At 46.9% G+C, this 21,691-nt stretch overlaps 5 non-coding genes across 5 annotated transcripts; all 5 read right to left on the reverse strand.

Moving 5' to 3' along the window:
• Window positions 1–266: 266 nt before the first annotated feature.
• On the reverse strand, window positions 267–339 carry TRNAK-UUU (transfer RNA lysine (anticodon UUU)). The gene has a single exon. It is a non-coding gene; the product is annotated as a tRNA-Lys (tRNA).
• Window positions 340–6,156: 5,817 nt separating this feature from the next.
• On the reverse strand, window positions 6,157–6,228 carry TRNAE-CUC (transfer RNA glutamic acid (anticodon CUC)). The gene has a single exon. It is a non-coding gene; the product is annotated as a tRNA-Glu (tRNA).
• Window positions 6,229–14,086: 7,858 nt separating this feature from the next.
• Window positions 14,087–14,159, reverse strand: TRNAK-UUU (transfer RNA lysine (anticodon UUU)). Its single transcript has one exon. It is a non-coding gene; the product is annotated as a tRNA-Lys (tRNA).
• Window positions 14,160–16,232: 2,073 nt separating this feature from the next.
• TRNAK-UUU (transfer RNA lysine (anticodon UUU)) lies at window positions 16,233–16,305 on the reverse strand. The gene has a single exon. It is a non-coding gene; the product is annotated as a tRNA-Lys (tRNA).
• Window positions 16,306–19,062: 2,757 nt separating this feature from the next.
• Window positions 19,063–19,135, reverse strand: TRNAK-UUU (transfer RNA lysine (anticodon UUU)). Its single transcript has one exon. It is a non-coding gene; the product is annotated as a tRNA-Lys (tRNA).
• Window positions 19,136–21,691: the final 2,556 nt, after the last annotated feature.

The raw sequence follows: 21,691 nt of genomic DNA on the forward strand, positions 1-21,691 counted from the left end.
AATCGTGTCAACTCATAGGGAGAAATAATTGGGGGTGTGACGATCGCTGTAACCCCGAATAACCTGTGCTCAGGCCGCAGACTATAGAATTGTTGCCATAGCGGTGCCCAACTCAGGTGCTATGCTCTAAGAAGTGCTTTGAGAAATCCCTGAGATTAACAGTCGCACTCTACTGACAAAGGGAAAATCCATGTAAATGAGGAAAAGTTCTCTGTGACAGAAGTGATGTTCATAACAGGAACTGTGCTTCATACAAAAAGTATCTTCGCCCGAACAGGGACTTGAACCCTGGACCCTCAGATTAAAAGTCTGATGCTCTACCGACTGAGCTATCCGGGCTACAGAGACTTAGTGAAAATGGCCTATTCAAAAACAGACCTCTGTTGTTTGTATGTGTTTTGGGTTTTCTTTTGTTTTCTTTGTTTTTTTTTACAAAATGAGCTAATTAGACAAAGAAATAAATGTTGTTAAAGGTGACCTGAGCTCTTCCGCAGGACAGTAGGGTAAACATATATAATTACACCCTGTATGTATTTAGAAAGTTTAGTCTGTCTAATTCCCTTCATTTGTGACTAATCACAAGTGCAATTTGATCTCTCTGTGTCAGCTATGCCACCCAGTAATATTAGCTAGAGGTGCCCCCAGTATAGTTTACCAGGGGAGAGCTATCTGCCCTCCAACTATCTGCCAAACCTCTCTGTTGAGCTCCAAACAAAAGCTCAACAGTGGTCTTTTCTGCAGCACAATAGTCAAACAGCTTTTGTTGTGAAACAAGTTGAAACAACTAAAAAAAAAGTCTCTTGCTATTGTTCAAAAAGCTAATAAGAAGTCAATCCAACAGTTGTATTGACTTCTTTTCAGTCTGATCAGCTTTTTAAACAATAGCAAAATACTTTTTTTTTTAGTTGTTTCAACTTGTTTCACAACAAAAGTTGTATGGGGCTTAAAGCTACCTACACACTCCTGATTTCTTCAAACAACCGGTCGTTAGACCCACCCGCGGGGTGGCCGTTCTGATGACAGTTTCCCTGTGTGTACAGTCTGATAAGGCTGGTTTTGACTGATCCGCTCGGTGGATCAGTGAAAACCAGCCTTATCAGCCTGCCGAAAGAGGGGGGGGGGGGGGGGGGGGGGATTGACGACACTTCATTACAATTAATAGATATCCTAAAAAAACTGAAGTTTTAACTGGATTAACCTTCAAGGAGCAAAGGGTTAAAGCGGTATCGTCAGCATAAAAATCAAATTTCAACAGCAACTGGTCTGAGTGTATTAAGTGATAAAGTTGCTAATCCTGCATTCAAACTTTCAAAACGTTTTCTGCTGTTATGATTTAGAGTTATCATATTCCTTAGGAGCACTGGCTCTTTAGTAGTCGGTGCCAAAGAATTGCATGCTGGGGGTTCTTTTTATCTATAATATATTCCTCCTCTTCCCTTTATTTCCCTGCCTGCTGCTTATCTGAAACCTGATCCCCTAATCACTTGTGTTTACAAGCAAGGCTGAGGTGACTCAGCGATTGGAGGAGACAAGAAAAAAAGTAAAGGGCATAAATGACATCACAGGTTAGCCTTTACTGTGGGCAAAAGACATGGCCCCCACCAGGGACAGAATTCTCGTCATTTAATATATAACATTCACTGAAATCAAAACGTGGACAGTACAATACATGTGTTATGTAAGTAGATCAAGTATTTATCTACTTATATGTGTTTTTTCCCCCTGGAATAGAGCTGTGGTGTTGAGTTACACCTACTGATAAGGCACTCCTACAGATAATTACACTCTAAAGCACAGGAGTCAAATTCAAACCATGCGGCTCTCCTGGCCATTTTATGTGTCCCTCAAGAGCTTCAAATGTGCATTATTGTAAGCAGTAAAAGAATGTCAGAACCTGTCATTTTGTCCAGAGGAACTCAGTGACATTGTTTCTGGTTGAAATATTGATAAAAGCAATTCATGTATTCTTTACAACAGCACTCCCTGGAAAAGATCTATACAAAGATGCAGGCTCCCCCCTCCCACCCCTTACTAGTTGCACACTATTCTGGTAGCTGGACTGTGCAACTGCTATTCATTCAATGTTTTTGAATGTAAAGAAAACCCTGATAATCCCCCATAAGGAGATATTCTAGTCCACAACCTGTCAGATTTCTGCAACACACTACATTTTACTATGGGAGAAATGTTAATTGTGTGTTTTCATGTATTTTATTTTTCATGATAGTGGTCCTTTAATGTGCAAAACAATTCTCTGCATGCCTTAAACTTTTTCTGCATGCCTTAAATGTATATATTTCAAATTTTCAAATGTTAATATGAAGGAAAATGAACCAGGATAGAGAGGACCAGTGTGGTTTGAGATATAAAATAACATCTTTTTCTTATGAAGTTTTTATGGTATGCATGACTAGGGGTGTGATAAGGGGTGTGGCAGGGGCTTAAATGTCCCTCTTTCTCATCTAAAAAAGTTGGGAAGTATGCCCATGTGTCTACCTGTCAGCTTCATACTCAACACTAGAGCTCCAGGCTCGTAGCAGTCACATGACACTCAATACTTGAGTTTCAGTCTCACTGTTAAGTGACTGCAGTAATCATTGTACATAGACTCAGAATCAGCTTTATTCGCCAAGTATGCCAGAGACATACCCGTAATTGTTTTTGGAGCACATGGCATGGCATTTGTACGTACACACATACATACATAAGACCTACGTACATACGGTGTAGGGTGGGCTACATAAACATGAACATAGACATGTTCATAGTGAGAGGCATTCAGTCAATCCGGGGTTATATGCAAGAAGAAAGACACAAGCTGTCATGTAGGGTTCGAGTTCAGATGGAGAACCGCTTGGGGGAAGAAGGTATTCCAGCGTCTGGTGGGGACAGCCCTGTAGCGGCTGCCCAGTGGAAGGATTCTGAAGAACCGACTGCCCGGGTGGGAGGGGTCGGTCGAGATCTTGGTGGCCCTTGTCCTCATTCTGGCCGTGTGCAGGAGATCGAGGGGTGGCAGTGGCAGTCCGATTATTTTTTCTGCAGTGCTGATTACTCTGTGGAGTTTGTACTTGTCGCTAGCAGATGCCCCTACATACCAGACGATGAGAGATAAGCTCCTGAGCAACTCGCGTGGGATGCCAGATTTTTTCAGTTGGCGCAAGAAAAATAACCTATGCTGGGCCTTTTTCTGGGTTATGGTGGTGTTCTGCCCCATTTTAGGTCCTTAGTGATGGTTGTGCCGAGGAACCGAACGCAGGGGACCCTGGAGACTTTGATATCCCTTATGAGAATTGGGTGGAGTGGGGGGGGGGGGGGGGGGCGTCTCCTGAAGTCCACGACCAGTTCCACTGTCTTTGCTGCATTGAGGACTAAATTGTTATCTATGCACCAGTTGCAGATCCTGTCTATCTCACCGCGGTAGGCGACCTCATTGTTACCGCTGATGAGTCAAATGATTGTGGTGTCATCCACAAACTTGATGACCTTGACAGAGTCATCAGTTGAGGTGCAGCTGTTGGTGTACAGGGAGAGCACCTATGTTAGTAGTTCTCACCTTGGAGTAGCAGTTGCCTAGCTTGACCCTCTGCGTTCTGTTGAAAAGGAAGTCCCCGATCCACCAGCAGAGGAGGGGGGGGGAGGGGGGCTACTCCCAGCTGTGCGAGGTTGGCAAGCAGGATGTCAGGGCAGATGGTATTGAAGGCAGAACTGAAATCCAAGAACAGTAGCCTGGCGTAGGTGTTGGGCCTGTCGAGGTGCTCTGTGATGTACGCCAGGCTGATGTTGATGGCGTCCTCTACTGACCGGTTTGCCCTTTATGCGAATTGATGTGAGTCAAGGAGGACATTAGTGGAGTGCTTCAGGGAGGCAAGGACCAGCCGTTCAAAGATCTTCATGATGGTGGGTGTTAGGGCCACTGGTCTGTAATTGTTGAGATCTGTGTTACCCGACTTTTTGGGGACTGGGATAATCGTGGACCTTTTGAAGAAGGAGGGGACCTTGCCCTCCGTAAGAGATCTGTTGTATATGGAGGTAAGGACAGGGGCCAGCTGGCTTGCACATGTCCTCAGACAGATCGACGTTACACCATCCAGGCCCGAAGCTTTCCTAGGGTCAAACTTGCGTAGGTGCCGTAGTACATCCTCCTCACTAACTGCGATCGGAGCGTCACCGCCATCTCCGGGACAGATAGAGGGGAGTGCGCCCCATTGTCCTTGGCCGTTGTCGTGCCAGGCTGCTTGGGTGCCAGTGCAATAAAACTCGTTGAGTTCGTCGGCCAGTTTAGTGCTGGGGGCTGCTTGCTGGGGTGGGGGCTTGAGGTTCGTAGCTGCCCTCAGGCCTTTCCATACCTTTCGTGAGTTGTTGGACTGGAGGCTCCGGCTTAACTTGTCTGAGAAGGCCCTCTTTGCGTTTTTTAGTTCCCGATTTAAGGCATTTCTGGCAGCTCTGAACTCCTCCGGGGAACCGGACTTGTGCGCCACTTCCTTCAGTTTCATATCCTGCCAACCCGCTTTTTCCCCGAGGGGGTGGGATCCCGGTCGGCACGGAGGAGGTTATAGCCTGGCACCTGCAGGAGGTTGTTGGGGATGCCATCGTTCAGCCAGGTCTCAGTGAAGCAGAGAAATGGGGTGTTCCTGCTGATTGCAGGTTTGCTGTCGAGAAGTAGGAGCAGCTCGTCTACCTTGTTGGGGAGAGAGCAAACATTCGCTAGTAGAATGGCAGGGATGGGGGAGTGGAGCCCTTTCTTTTTGAGTCGTGCCAGGGCACCTGCCCTGCACCCCCTATGGCGCCGCTTCCTCGAGGTGCTGTTGACATTGCTAGTTAGGTGGTCGATGTTCGAGCTAACTGTGTCCCACAGGGATCTGCCGTCGAACGTTTTGCAGTGGGCTCTCCGTTCCCACTAAAGAAGGTCCTCCCTTGACAAGACCCTAGACTGTGGGGGCACAGTGTGGAATGGCTGCCCTCCGCCTGTGCAAGGGGGAGGGGGCCTAGTGCGTGAGTCCATGAGCTCTCTGCCACCGCATGTAAGGTGAGTGGTGATCCTGGCCCTAGGGGGCTGGTACTGGTGCTGGCACTATGTATACTGAGCAACATAGCAGGTATGAGATCTGAGTGGGATCAGGTGCAGGCCGGGCCACATGGAGCTGGGGTTTTGAGCAGGGGCTGAGCGGGGTCACGTGGGGCTGGAGGACCAGGTGGGGAGTTGGCGCAGGCCAGGCCGGCAAGGGTGCGGGCCAGAGGTGCAGGCCAGGCCTGGCCTGGCCCCGTGGGGCCGGAGGTTGGGCGTGCAGGCGAGGAGAGACGTACCTTGGTTCAAGCCCCGGCCAGGACGCGTGCTGAGTTGCGTCAGATGATTGCAGGAAGCCCGAGGGTACCGTGGAGTGCCCTCCGGCAGGAGCTTCAGCGGAAGGCCGCTGGCGTCAGTGGTGGCTGGGAGCGGATGGAGACCAGAGCAGCATTGGCCGCCGCAATCCAGTAGTTGCCGGCCTGGAGCAGGAATCCGAGTGGCGGCGGGAGCAGAGGACCGGCGTGAGAAAGGCATATGAGTGGCGGCGGAAGCAGAGGACCGGTGTGAGGAACGATCCTGGGTCGCGGCAGCAGGGGTCCAGAGAGTGATGCGGACAGCGGTGGCAGGGTCCGGAGCAGCATCTGCAGCGAAGGTCCGAGTGGCGGCGGGAGCAGAGGCCGGAGCGACAGTTGGAGTGATCCCGGGTCGAGGCAGCAGGGGGGCCTGAGATCGGAGCGGGCAAGCTAATGTCCAAGGAGTGTCCGTCAGCAGAGGTGTCTGTGTTCTCCCGTGAGGGAGCAGGAGCCGCAGCCAGTGTTTGCAGCAGCCAGGAGCAGATGTCTGGGTCCCGGGGACAGAATGTGCTGCCCTCGGTGAGTGTATTGGACTGAGAGCTACGCAACTAGGTACGTAAAACTGCTAATCTACTAATCTACCGCTAAATCTACCACTAAACTGCACAATTGAGACTATACTATCTAAAAACTACGGAAATGCCTGGAGCCATGTGTCCGAGGTGCCCAGCACAGGCGCCATCTACATAGATTTTATAGCAAAGTCAGTTACACAAAATAAATTATGTCCTATGTAGTCATGAATGTGAGGTCACTGCTTCATATCAGCAGCCGCCAGGTAAAAAAAACAAAACACATTTCCCTGACCGGGAATCGAACCCGGGCCGCGGCGGTGAGAGCGCCGAATCCTAACCACTAGACCACCAGGGAAGGTGTAAGTCCTGTTTCTCATGTCACCATATGGGGGCAGCAGAAGTATTTACCAGGAAATTAATTTTCCTGGGTGTGTACTGTGCATGACGGACATGCATTCAACAATCATATCATTATTGTTGATTTATCTAGCGTCATCATCTTCCATGGCGCTGTACAACAGCATACAAGAATACATATACTTTGTTCCGTCAGCATACTGTGGCTGGACACCCACTTGCGAGTTTGATTTACACCTTCTTGCAATTTATAGGAAAGGTCTGCATTCCCCTATTAAGTTGTTCCAAAAATGCTGCATAACCCATGATTGCGATTTTGGCAAATTGCAGTCACTCCCGTGGGCTTACCTCAATCACTGTTCATTAGCCTATACCTTTGGAAATACAGGCGATCATCGGCGACTCCAAAAGGGAAGCTGAAAGCACTGTAGTGGGCCCAGAGGTGAATTACTGTTTATAAAACCCTTATGGAGTAAGTTGTAACATAAAGGTGGATGATACTGTAGACTCCGTCATAACTACTATTTAGAGCAATGCAATTGGAGTAGATCCTATTGGGATGTGAACTACTCTTGTTGCTTGCCTTGGTGATTGATGGATTTTCTTTGCGGACAGTGTTTTTTAATCTTCTCTGCAAAATATGAGATCATTGTCATTGAATGCCATTGGCAAAAGGCAAACATGCTAATGGGTTGCCATGTGAAGTAAAAAAATCAGTAATATTGTTGAAACGTTTTTCTACAGCTTTTGGAAGGTTTCTTAACCTCCTTAGCAGTAATCACGAGCTCAGCTCGGGATGGAAAACACATGCCAGGATCGGTATCCCCGAGCTGAAGTCGTGGTAGCCGGCAGGAGGTTACTGCAGAGTATAGCGCGCAGCGGGGCGTTTTAACCACTTGCCGACTGCCCACAGCCAATGGGCGGCAGCAAGGGCTGGGCCCAAACTACTGCAATACGCCCATTGGCGGCGGTGGGTGTGGTTATGCGGTGATCGCGTCATTCGTGACGCAATCAGCTGCCGGCGACAGGCTCCGCTCCCCTCGCGCTGTAACCCGCCGGCTGTTCCGAAGCGCCGGCGGGTTACTAGCTACCGGATCGCCGCTACAAAGTGTATAATAGGCTTTGTAATGTATATGTTACGGCCAGAACCCGAAGTCTGGCCACTTCGGGTTCTGGCCGGTCAAAACGCGAAGTGGCCGGCTGCTGCGGCCAATGTACAAAATGCTCCTCCATGTCGGACTTTGGCCGGCCAGAACGCATTCTAACTACATGTGGCCGGCCAAGTCCCGAAGCTCACCTAAGTACTGCTGTGCCGCTGTCCCCCGCTCTGAGTTCAGTCCCGCTGTCCGCCGCTCCATGTCCCACTGTCCCCCGCTGATGTCCCGCTGGCCCCTGTTCTCTGTTCGAGGACCTTCTGTGAGGACCCAGGGCTGCCTATATGCTGCCGGTGTTCCGACGTGATACCGGCTGCAGCTCATTTCACCGCCGCCTTCCTTCCCCAACTTCTCCCTGCGGTGTCCCTGCTGCCGCCTTGGCGTATTCCTCCTCACACCTCTCCTCTCCTGCAGGGACCCGGGGCTGGCCTGTATGCTGCCGGCTGCAGCTGATACCACCTCCGCCCTCAGCTCTCCACGCTGAATTCTTGCACAAGGTAAAAGGAAAACAGAGAGAAGCACCCTGTATGTATTTAGCCTGTCTGATTCCCCCTCCTCTGTCACTAATCATAAGCCCCCCAACAAAGCTCCCGCAGCCATGCACAGCCCCCCAGCAAAGCACCCGCAGCCATACACAGCCCCCCAGCAAAGCACCCGCAGCCATGCACAGCCCCCCAGCAAAGCACCGCAGCCATGCACAGCCCCCCAGCAAAGCACCCACCACAGCCATGCACAGCCCCCCAGCAAAGCATCCGCAGCCATGCACAGCCCCCCAGCAAACCACCCACAGCCATGCAAAGTGCCCAGCAAAGCAAAGCACCCAGAAAAGCCCCCCAGCCATGCAAAGCACTCCCCAGCCATGCATCCCCCCTCATCTGTGACTAATCACCACTGTAATTTGATCTGTACCCTGTGTCACCTGACTGCCACAGCAGAGAAGCTAATTTAAAAGCACAGTATGTTAACAATATGACTGCTCCAAAGAAAGCAGGATGTAGACGCACTGCAAATTTATTGCAGGATTTGTATCAGCTGTAACTAAGAAATGCTTTTCTTTAAAAAAAAGATTATTATGCTGTATCTGTAACTAAGAAATGCTTTTCTTTAAAAAAAAATATTATTATGCTGTATCTTTCAGAGCACAGAGGAAGTTCTGAGTGCCATTCATGGTGCTGGACAGGACCCGGGATGTTCTGGGATTTGTGCGTTTTGGACTTTGGCCGACTGGCTTTAGCCGTTTCTAGAACTGGCTGGCCAATGTCAGAAATTCCCGGCATTTTGGACTTTGGCCGACGTCAAATCGGCCAGTTCTAGAAATGGCCGGCCAATTCTAGAATTGGCCGATTTCTGGTTTTGGCCATAACATATACAAAGCGTATTATACAGGTTGCCTCCTGCCCTGGTGGTCCCAGTGATCAAGGGACCACCAGGGCAGGCTGCAGCCACGCAGGTAAGCACCCAAGCACACTGATCTGCCCCCCCTTCCCTCTGATCGCCCACAGCACCCCTCAGCCCCCCACCCTGCCCACCCCTCAGACCCCTGTTTGCACCTAATCACCCATCTGTCACTATCTGTCAGCGCTGTTTTTTTAGTTAGTCCCTAAACTGCCCCCTGGGGGCTCCTGATCACCCCCCCCACACTCTCAGATCCTCCCCAGATCCCCCCCCCCCCTCCGTGTACTGTATACATCTATCCTCCCCTGTAATCACCTGTCAATCACTCGTCATTCACCCGTCAATCACCACCTGTCACTGCCACGTATCAGATCAGACCCTAACCTGCCTCTTACGGGCATCTGATCACCCCCCCACACCATCAGATCGCCCGCAGACCTGCCCTCAGATCACCTCCAAAGTGCATTTTTTACATCTGTTCTGCCATCTAATCACCCACTGATCACCCATCAATCACCCATCGTCACCACTTGTCACTGCTACCAATCAGATCAGACCCCTATCTGCCCCTAGGGCACCCAATCACCCGCCCACACCCTCAGAACGACCTCAGACCCCCCCTGTGTACTGTATACATCTATTCTCCCCTGTAATCACCTGTTAATCACCTGTCAATCTCCCGTCAATCACCCCGTCACCACCTGTCACTGCCTCCCATCAGATCAGACCCTAACCTGCCTCTTACGGGCATCTGATCACCCTCCCACACCATCAGATTGCTCGCAGACCTACCCTCAGATCACCTCCAAAGTGCATTGTTTACATCTGTTCTGCCATCTAATCACCCACTGATCACCCATCAATCCCCCCCTGTCACTGCTATCCATCAAATTAGACCCCTATCTGCCCCTAGGGCACCCAATCACCCGCCCACACCCTCAGAACACCCTCAGACCCCAGCCCTGATCACCTCGCCAGTGCATTGCTTGCATCTATTCCCCACTCTAATCACACCTTGAGACACCCATCAATCACCTCCTGTCACCCCCTAGCACACCTACCCATCAGATCAGGCCCTAATTGCCCCGTGTGGGCTCCTGATCACTCCGCCGAACCCTCAGATCGCCCTCAGACCCCCTTCCGATCACCTCGCCAGTGCATCGATTGCATCTATTTTCCCCTCTAACCACCCCCTGAGACACCCATCAATCACCTCCTGTCACCCCCCTAGCACTCCTATCCATCAGATCAGGCCCAATACAACCTGTCATCTAAGAGGCCACCTTGCTTATTTCCGGTTCCACAAAATTCGGCCCCTCATAGACCACCTGTCATCAAAATTTGCAGATGCTTATACCCCTGAACAGTCATTTTGAGACATTTGGTTTCCAGACTACTCACGATTTTGGGCCCCTAAAATGCCAGGGCAGTATAGGAACCCCACAAGTGACCCCATTTTAGAAAGAAGACACCCCAAGGTATTCTCTTAGGTGTATGACGAGTTCATAGAAGATTTTATTTTTTGTCAAAAGTTAGCGGAAATTGATTTTTATTGTTTTTTTCACAAAGTGTCAATTTCCGCTAACTTGTGACAAAAAAATAATCTTCTATGAACTCACCATACTCCTAACAGAATACCTTGGGGTGTCTTTTTTCTAAAATGGGGTCACTTGTGGTGTTCCTATCAGGGCTGTGAAGTCGGTCCAAAAATCCACCGACTCCGACATCTAGCACAATAAATTTGGACAAAAATGTTTACAGTAATTTTACTTTATTTGAAAAATGTCAGCACAGAAAGTAAAAAAAAATATAATTTTTTGACAAAATTCATGTTTTTTTTGATGAATATAATAAAAACTAAAACTCGCAGCAGTAATCAAAATAGCACCAAAAGAAAGCTGTATTAGTGACAAGAAACGGAGGTAAAATTCATTTAGATAGTAGGTTGTATGACCGAGCAATAAACCGTGAAAGCTGCAGTGGTCTGAATGGAAAAAAAGGCTCTGGTCCTTAATGCTGGATACACACGTTGAGATTTCCCGTTCGATTTCCGGGATCGAACGGATCGAATCGATTATTTCCAACATGCTCGATTCGGATTTCGATCGTTTCTGCCGTCGATTTGGCATACTTAACATGCAAATCGACGGCAGAAACGATCGAAATCCGAATCGAGCATGTTGGAAATAATCGATTCGATCCCGGAAATCGAACGGGAAATCTCAACGTGTGTATCCAGCATTAGGGGCGAAGACATTGTGCTACATGTCTTTGATAAGAAAAAAAAAAAAAACATTCAGTGTATATTGGTTTGGGTAAAAGTTATAGCGTTTACAAACTATGGTGCCAAAAGTGAATTTTCCCATTTTGAAGCATCTCTGACTTTTCTGAGCACCTGTCAGGTTTCATGAGGGGCTAAAATTCCAGGATAGTATAAATACCCCCCGAATGACCCCATTTTGGAAAGAAGACATCCCAAAGTATTCACTGAGAGGCATGGTGAGTTCATAGAGGATTGTATTTTTTTTTTGTCACAAGTTAGCGGAAAATGACACTTTGTGACAAAAAAAATAAAAAAAGTTTCCATTTCTTCTAACTTGCGACAAAAAAAATGAAATCTGCCACGGACTCACTATGCTCCTCTCTGAATACCTTTAAGTGTCTACTTTCCAAAATGGGGTCATTTGTGGGGTGTGTTTACTGTCCTGGCATTTTGGGGGGTGCCTAATTGTAAGCACCCCTGTAAAGCCTAAAGGTGCTCATTGGACTTTGGGCCCCTTTGCGCAGTTAGGCTGCAAAAATCATGTGGTATTGCCGTACTCAGGAGAAGTAGTATAATGTGTTTTGGGGTGTATTTTTACACATACCCATGCTGGGTGGGAGAAATATCTCTGTAAATGACAATGTTTTGATTTTTTTTTTACACACAATTGTCCATTTACAGAGATATTTCTCCCACTCAGCATGGGTATGTGTAAAAATACACCGCAAAACACATTATACTACTTCTCCTGAGTACGGCGATACCACATGGGTGGCACTTTTTTGCACGGTTAAGGCCCCTAAAATGCCTGGGCAGTATAGAAACCCCACATATGACCCCATTTTAGAAAGAAGACACCCCAAGGTATTCTGTTAGGAGTATGGTGAGTTCATAGAAGATTTTTTTTTTTTTTTGTCACAAGTTAGCGGAAATTGACACTTTGTGAAAAAAAAAAAAAAAAATACAAATCAATTTCCGCTAACTTGTGACAAAAAATAAAATCTTCTATGAACTCGTCATACACCTAACAGAATACCTTGGGGTGTCTTCTTTCTAAAATGGGGTCACTTGTGAGGTTCCTATACTGCCCTGGCATTTTAGGGGCCCAAAACCCTGAGTAGTCTGGAAACCAAATGTCTCAAAATGACTGTTCAGGGGTATAAGCATCTGCAAATTTTGATGACAGGTGGTCTATGAGGGGGCGAATTTTGTGGAACCGGTCATAAGCAGGGTGGCCTCTTAGATGACAGGTTGTATTGGGTCTGATCTGATGGATAGGAGTGCTAGGAGGGTGACAGGAGGTGATTGATGGGTGTCTCAGGGGGTGGTTAGAGGGGAAAATAGATGCAATCAATGCACTGGCGAGGTGATCAGGGCTGGGGTCTGAGGGCGTTAGGGGTCTAATCTAATGGGTAGCAGTGACAGGGGGTGATTGATAGGTAATTAGTGGGTGTTTAGAGGAGAGAACAGATGTAAACAATGCACTTGGGAGGTGATCTGACCGCGGGTCTGTGGGCGATCTGATGGTGTGGGTGGGTGATCAGATTGCCCCCAAGGGGCAGGTTAGGGGCTGATTGATGGGTGGCAGTGACAGGGGATGATTGATGGGTGATAGGTGATTGACAGGTGATTAGTGGGTTATTACAGGGACGAACAGATATAAATAATGCACTGGCGAATTGATAAGGGGGGTCTGAGGGCAATCTGAGCGTGTGGGCGGGTGATTGGGTGCCTGCAAGGGGCAGATTAGGGTCTGATCTGATAGGTAACAGTGATAGGGGGTGATTGATGGGTGATTGATGGGTAATTAGTGGGTGTTTAGAGGAGAGAACAGATGTAAACAATGCACTTGGGAGGTGATCTGACGGCGGGTTTGCGGGCGATCTGATGGTGTGGGTGGGTGATCAGATTGCCTGCAAGGGGCAGGTTAGGGGCTGATTGATGGGTGGCAGTGACAGGGGGTGATTGATGGGTGATTGACAGGTGATCAGTGGGTTATTACAGGGGGATAGATGTATACAGTACACAGGGGGGGGATCTGGGGGTCTGGGGAGAATCTGAGGGGTGGGGGGTGATCAGGAGCCCCCAGGGGGCAGTTTAGGGCATAAAAAAAATAGTGTTGACAGATAGTGACAGGGAGTGATTGATGGGTGACTAGGGGGGCTGCATAACTTCGTACACAATAGATTCCCCTCCCCCCCCCTTTTTTCTGCCCACCAACAGAGCTCTCAGGATGTTTCTTTTTTGGTAAATATTTGTTGTTGTTTTTTTTATACATTTCCCCTTTATTTTATTATTTAAATATCGCTCCATCCCACCGCCAGCCAATCAGCGCGATCGGCAGCCGAGTGACACGGCTGTCCCCAGTACATCGCTGCCATAGATCGCAGCGCTGTACAGAGTAAATAGACAGCGGTTTCGCCATCTAACAGTCTCCTAGCGGCAATCGCTGCTGGGAGATTGATGGCGGAGCTCCGTCATTCAAGCGGAGATGCGCGTGATCTCATGCAATCCCCGCCCCTAGTCCAGGGGCTGCCATGCTGCTCACTCCAATTGGCGTGGAATGGTCCTTGGGCTGCCGTGCTGCTCACGCCATTTGGCATGGAGCTGTCATTTAGGGGTTAAAGATGTAGCCAAAATAACCTTGGCTCAACTTATAGCTGAAATCCAGCTCATGTGTCAGTATTCTCCAGTCAACTTGGAGCAGGGTGAGCCAAATGACGCCTCACCCTACTGCCGCTGAAATTCCCAGCAGCGTTCAATACTATTCCCCCTTAGAATCGTGTCAACTCATAGGGAGAAATAATTGGGGGTGTGGCGATCGCTGTAACCCCGAATAACCTGTGCTCAGGCCGCGGACTATAGAATTGTTGCCATAGCGGTGCCCAACTCAGGTGCTATGCTCTAAGAAGTGCTTTGAGAAATCCCTGAGATTAACAGTCGCACTCTACTGACAAAGGGAAAATCCATGTAAATGAGGAAAAGTTCTCTGTGACAGAAGTGATGTTCATAACAGGAACTGTGCTTCATACAAAAAGTATCTTCGCCCGAACAGGGACTTGAACCCTGGACCCTCAGATTAAAAGTCTGATGCTCTACCGACTGAGCTATCCGGGCTACAGAGACTATGTGAAAATGCTCTATTCAAAAACACACCTCTGTTGTGTGTATGTGTTTTGGGTTTTCTTTACTTTTGTTTTTGTTTTTTTGTTTTTTTTTTACAAAATGAGCTTATTACACAAAGAAAGAAATGTTGTTAAAGGTGTCCTGAGCTCTTCCACAGGACAGTAGGGTAAACATATATAATTACACCGTGTATGTATTTAGAGAGTTTAGTTTGTCTAATTCCCTTCATCTGTGACTAATCACAAGTGCAATTTGATCTCTCCGTGTCAGCTATGCCACCCAGTAATATTAGCTAGAGGTGCCCCCAGTATAGTTAACCAGAAATCTTGCACAGGACAGCAGGAAAACAGAGAGAAATGTTCCCTGTATGTATTTAGAGAGTTTAGTCGTTCTAAGGGCCAGTGCACACGAAAAACCTCTAGAGGATCTGCAAACGCTAGAGGTTTTTGAAGCAGATTTTCAGAGGGATTCTGGGCATGTGGCATGTTTAGAGAGATTTTCTACACATGCCTAGTGTTTTTGGAGCATTTATGTGTAGAAGATGTTCTATTTTGTTACAGTAAAGCTGTAACTAAACAGCTTCTGTAACAAAAACACCTGGAAAACTGCTCTGATCTAGCGCTTTTCAGAGTGATTTTCCACTTTCCTATTCCAAAGCTGTGGCCCACCGCCGCATGCTTTGCCACGGTCCACCCCTAGCTCAGAAGCCTAATTGGTGGCTGCTGAGCTGAGGACAGGCAATGCAGGTTGGAAAAATGGCTGAATTTCTTACCGATAGGTGGGGCAGGGCTTACCCTTTCTAATAAATTATGCGCTAGTGGGGGAGTTACGAACCCTTTGACCAGTGGTCCTCAAACTAAGGCCCACGGGCTAAATGCAGCCCCCTGAGGCTTTTTCACTGGCACCAACACTCAAAATGTATTACTTATAGATGCCGCCTGCTGCATCTCTAAATATTGGTGGCCCATATATAGCATAGCAGTGCTGGCACCACCCTTCCACATGGAAGCCAGAAAGCTGTGTTGATGGCGTAATATCAGCTCTGGATCAATGGGAGACATGAGGGCTGCTCATGTTAATAGTCGCTGTCTACCTAGGTTCAATGTAAAGTGTTTGTTTTTTTTACATCATTTTATGTATTCTCTGGCCCCCCAGCAGTCTGAAGTATGTTGACCTGGCCCTTGATGTAAAACTTCTGGGGAACCCTGCTTAGACCTTAGATCCAGGCAGAGCCTTAGGGCCCGTTCAGACTACAAAGTGCGGACCGCAACGCGTACGAACGCACGCCATCCGCGTTCGTATGCGTTGCGTGGCTGATCCCATCACTGAAAAGTGAATGGGACAGCCGCGCGTTTTTGTAAAATCTGCGTGCAGCATGCGTTCCCGGACCGCACAGGTCCGGAACGCATGCTGTGTGAACATCAGACATTGCACTCTATGCAATGTCTGATGTCCTGCGTGTCGGCCCCCCCCCCGCACGCGTTTCCAAAACGCATATGGAAACGCGTGCAGTGTGAACGGACCCTAACATGACAGGCTTTGTCTTCATCACTGAAAGTGAATGCATGAGAATAGTGGAAGCACACTGCATGGCATACAAGCAGCATTAGAAAACACTGGCTGCATTTAACCTGAACTAAAAATTGCACTAAAAGTGTGGAAGTGTGATTGTGCCATTAAAGTTACAAGCGTCATGCAGGCTGTACAGGAAATCTACAATTATGTGGCAAAAACAGTTCCTTCTAAATATACATGGCAAAATGATTCCCCAAACATAACAGCACCCAGCCAACCGTCTACTGTGCGGACAGACATGTTGGATGGCAATAACTGGATGGGTTCTGAAGCTCGGCATAAGTGCAGTTTGGTGAGCTACAAATAATTCTGACACGTGTGTACATGTCAATAGCTGATTGAATTTGTGGGGACGCGCTGTAACAAATCACCCCAGTGAATCGCCTCAGAAATCCATGTAAATGAGGAAATCCATGTAAATGAGGAAAAGTTCTCTGTGACAGAAGTGACGTTCATAACAGGAACTGTGCTTCATACAAAAAGTATCTTCGCCCGAACAGGGACTTGAACCCTGGACCCTCAGATTAAAAGTCTGATGCTCTACCGACTGAGCTATCCGGGCTTCAGAGACTTTGTGAAAATGGCCTATTCAAAAACACACCTCTGTTGTTCGTATGTGTTCTGGGTTTTCTTATGTTTTTTTTTTTTTTTTACAAAATTAGATAATTGTATTAGGAAGTAAATGTTGTTGAAGGTGACCTAACCTCTTCCACAGGACAATAAGGTAAACATATATAATTACACCCTGTATGTATTTAGAGAGTTTAGCCTGTCTAATTCCCTTCATTTGTGACTAATCACAAGTGCAATTTGGTCTCTCTGTGTCAGCTATGCCGCCCAGTAATATTAGCTAGAGGTGCCCCCAGTATAGTTAACTAGAAATCTTGCACAGGACAGCAGGAAAACAGAGAGAAATGTTCCCTGTATGTATTTAGAGAGTTTAGTTGTTCTAAGGCCCAGTGCACACAAAAAACCTCTAGAGGATCTGCAAAACGCTAGAGGTTTTTGAAGCAGATTTTCAGACGGATTCTGGGCATGTTTAGAGAGATTTTCTACACATGCCTAGTGTTTTTTTGGAGCGTTTTTGTGTAGAAGATGTTCTATTTTGTTACAGTAAAGCTGTTACTGAACAATAAGGGTATAAGAGGCGCCCTGGTGTAATAAAAGCATCTAAAAACAGTTTAAAAACGGGAAATAAATTTGAGGTAGCTTACCTCAGTGACGAAAAAATCTTTGAATTTTACAAAGGTTTTTATTGGTAGCACAGGCAACGCGTTTCGTGGGTCAGAGCCCGCTTCCTCAGGCCAATAACAGTGCCTACATCAGTAAAAAGAGGCTCCTTAGCATACCAGAATATTACAATATACATATATATACACATATATACAACATAACGTTATTATCACATGAATTGCATATTTACATACTTTCATATCCCCCTGTGCACACCTACAATGGTGGTCCATATATATATATTATCATCAATTGGGAGTATTGACAACTGATACAGTTATTAGTGTTCAGGAGGCGTGCATAAATAAAAATGCAAAAAAAAACTACTGAACAACATCTGTAACAAAAACACCTGGGTGCTTTTCAGAGTGATTTTCCACTTTCCTATTCCAAAGCTGTGGCCCACCCCCGCATGCGTTGCCGCTGTCCACCCCTAGCTCAGAAGCCTAATTGGTGGCTGCTGAGCTGAGGACGGGCAATGCAGGTTGGAAAAATGGCCGAATTTGTTACCGATAGGTGGGGTAGGGCTTACCCTTTTGAATAAATTATGCGCTAGTGGGGGAGTTACGAACCCTTTGACCAGTGGTCCTCAAACTAAGGCCCGCGGGCCGAATGTGGCCCCCTGAGGATTTTTCACTGGCCCCCACACAAAATGTATTACTTATAGATGCCGCCTGCTGCAGGACCCTGTGACAATCCAGCCCGGCGATTCCGTCTAAAAGACGTTAAGACCGGTCGCTGGATCGCCAGAAGGTAGTAATGTGACAGCGCACCCAATTCTGTCTAATCTGCTCCCGTTAGCATTCGGGGAATAGTCGCACCCAATGGCAGAAAGTACAGTGAGCAGACTGACAATAAGATTGGTCGCAACGCTGTCGACAATATGTAATGGGACTATCTCTCACCAATCCCGTATACTAGGCCACTGTTGCCATGCAGTTCTCCTGCACTAAAGACTTCTGGAGGTAAATTCACTGTGTGCACGGTAAATGGTTAAGATTGGTTGGAGGTGCCCATACATGTACAATCCCGATTGTATGTACAATCAGTAAACAAAAAATATTGATTTTGCCCTGGAATTCGGATAATTTCACTGCCACCACTGTCCGTGTTAAGTGGTGCGGACAGTCTCCAACTAGCTACTCCTAAAAGGAAGAAACAGTTATTAACCCTTAGAATTGTATCAACTCATAGGGAGAAATAATTTGGGGTGTGGTAATCGCTGTAACCCCGAATTACCTGTGTGCAGGCCGCGGACTATAGAATTGTTGCCATAGCGGTGCCCAACTCATGTGCTATGCTAAGAAGAAGTTCTTTGAGAAATCCCTGAGATTAATGATATATTGGTAGGTGAACAGAGGCGCCAGAAGGATAAAAGTACATACAATTTTTAAAAAATTGCTGGGAGGAAGTGGTGGACTCGCCTCCGTTAAAGCAGACACCAAGGAATGTAAATATATAGATATACATATTTATTGAAAATACCCCAAAGATGCATCGCGTTTCGCGGGCACAGCCCACTTCTTCAGGCAATAAGCAGGGGATAAACAACTGTAAACAAATGCTTATTGCCTGAAGAAGAGGGCTGTGCCCGCGAAATGCGTTGCATCTTTGGGGTATTTTCAATAAATGTGTATATCTATATATTTACATTCGCTTTAACGGAGGCGAGTCCACCACTTCCTCCCAGCAATTTTTTAAAAATGTTATGTACTTTTATCCTTCTGGCGCCTCTGTTCACCTACCAATGTATTTGAGTCCACCCCAGGTGGAGGGGTGATCTACCCCCTTTCTTCCTATCTACAGAGAGCGACTTCTTAATCCTGAGTGAGGACAGGTCTAATCTCCTCACCTGCCTAATGAGTGGTTACCTAGGTGGTAACCCGTGTTTGTGAGTATTACCATCTCACTGTTTCATTTATCCAATCAATTTTGACATACTACACCATATTGGGCTCTCGATTTCTCTTCAACCTGAGATGTTGCACTCTACTGACAAAGGGAAAATCCATGTAAATGAGGAAAAGTTCTATGTGACAGAAGTGACATTCATAACAGGAACTGTGGTTCATACAAAAAGCATCTACGCCCGAACAGGGACTTGAACCCTGGACCCTCAGATTAAAAGTCTGATGCTCTACCGACTGAGCTATCCGGGCTTCAGAGACTTTGTGAAAATGGCCTATTTAAAAACACACGTCTGTTGTGTGTATGTGTTCTGGGTTTTCTTTTGTTTTTTACAAAATGAGCTAATTATATAAGGAAATAAATGTTGCTACAATCCCGATTGTATGTACAATCGGAAAAACAAAAATATAGGTTTTGCGCTGGAAATCGGGTAATTTCACTGCCACCACTGTCCGTGTTGAGTGGTGTGGACAGTCTCCAACTAGCTACTCCTAAGGCTGGTTTCACACCAGGACGTTGCGTTTTAGGGGACGTTAAGGTCGCAAAACGTGCCCCTAACGCCTGGTGGTGTTGGAGCAGGACGCTACCAAGAGCCGCGTTACAAGCAGCTCTTGGTGCGCCTGCTCTGTCGGAGGCACTGCGGAGACCACGTGAGCGGAGCTCTCCGCATCACGTGGTCCCGCCAGCCAATCAGCGGCCGCTCCAAGAAGAAAACACTGCAAGTGCAGTGAATATTAAGTAGCCATGTGCCTGGCTACGTAGCGGCCTCTCCCCGCCTCCTCTCCGCCCCCAAAATAAAAAACCACCCGTACTGAGCATGTGCAAACAGTCAGTACTGCATGCAGTACGTTATCAGGACGTGCTGCATTACAATGTAACGCAACGTGGGCACTGTGAACAGCGCATTGATTTTTCATTGCTGTGCGGTGGGGTGCGTTACAGGCTGCTCTAACGTGCGCCTGTAACATCCCACTGTGAAAGCAGCCTAAAAGGAAGTAACAGTTATTTACAACCTAGCAGATCCTTTGTAGCAACAATCAGATGTTCAGAACAGGCACAAGACTGAACGATGAAATTGTTAGTTTTATTCTAAACTACATACACACAGTCTAATTTAACCCACATATAAATATATCTGTCCGGCAGAACAGATTGGTTTGATAGAAACAGAGTAGAGATGAAAGAGAAACGGAATGTCTTAAAATACAGTTCAAATACCGCTATTGGTAGTCCATGCAGCAATCGCAAGTCTTTGACGGAAAGTCCAAGATGGCGATTTCTTATGCAGCCAGAGGCTGTGGTAGGAAATAAAGTGATTTTGCCAGTGTCCAGCTGGCTTGTCGGTGGATGTTAACTCGACGTCAGATTTTAGCAATTGGACTTTTGGACACAGAGCTTTCTGCGCTCTGTCAAGTTATACTCCTCACTTCAGCAAGGAGGAGTTAGGGCAGGGATCACACACCTCTTGGAACATGAGATGAGCCAGCCCTTCCCCTGGAGACAGAAAATTTACCTAAATCATGATAGGTGGGCTATCTCTGAAACCGTACAAGTTATGTTAAATCTAATAACATTTTCAAGTTGTTCAGAATTTTTCAAAAACAATGATATTAAACTTGAGGGGTCTGGAGCAAACTGTGACCCCAGCAGATATCTCTGCTTTGGGCTTACCGTGAATTTGGAAACATCCAATCGTGTGGTTTGTTCCGAATTTCATAATAAGCGGGTTCTAACGGCCGACGCCCATTTGGAAAGTCATATTTATGACAAACGATTGATTTCATATTTGTGAGTTCACAGAAAGGTTTTCTTAACTTGATGAGAATCTCAGCTGGGGGATGGCCTCCTTTGATATTTTCAGCTGAGGGAATCCTAGGAGACCCCCCTGCTGAGATTGATGCCGGCCAGTCTGACATTCTTGGTCTACATTGGTTCTGTCAAGCTCTTATCTGACTTCATCTGAGGGATGAGCCTGTAAACTTTCCAGGGATGCTTAGGAACAGCTTTCACACCTTCGTGCAAGTTTCCGTAATTGAAAGCTATCAGTGATTGCTTGCAGAGCCAGGGAGTAGGGGGAAAAAAGGTTGATTTAACCAAAATGTCATTTTGGTTATTTGCAATTAAATTTGTGTTTGTTACTTAAATGGCGCACACCCGGTTTTCTCAGGAACCGTGTGAGCGTCACAGACCCGCGTTTGGGGTAAAAACGAACTGCTCTGCACCATCCTCTGCACCATCCCATTGACATACTGTACATTAGCCAAGCAGTTTTTCACTCGCCAACGTTTTCAAAAACGCTCAGAACCGCTCTTGGTGTGCCCCAGCCCTAATTCCCCCTCATCTGTGACTAATCACCACTGTAATTTGATCTCTCCCCTGTGTCAGCTGACTACCACGGCAGATAAGGTCATTTGAGAGCACGGGATGTTAACAATCTGCTTCCATGAAAGCAGGAAGTCAAAACACTGCAGATTTATTGTAGGATTTTTATCAGTTGTAACAAATAAATATTTTTTCTTTTAATGTGTAACTGTCGGGCATAAAATCAAAAATAATTTTTTTTTTATCTGGTAAACAAGTAATAAGGACGCTAACTAGGCAATCCAAAAGATAAAATCCCTATTACTCTTCTTGTTGATAAATGATCATTTCCCATTACCTGACTCTTATTTGGCACACACAAAATTTGGTGCACGAAAAGGAAGTTTCAGAGTGTGCTGTTTTTTTTTGCTTCTCTACTTTCCCCTCAGACTTAAAGGAGTTATCAGGCAAATTTTTCTCACTAAAAATGGCTTACCTTCCCCAGT

Source organism: Hyperolius riggenbachi, chromosome 3, assembly GCF_040937935.1.
Source record: "Hyperolius riggenbachi isolate aHypRig1 chromosome 3, aHypRig1.pri, whole genome shotgun sequence".
NCBI lineage: Eukaryota > Metazoa > Chordata > Amphibia > Anura > Hyperoliidae > Hyperolius > Hyperolius riggenbachi.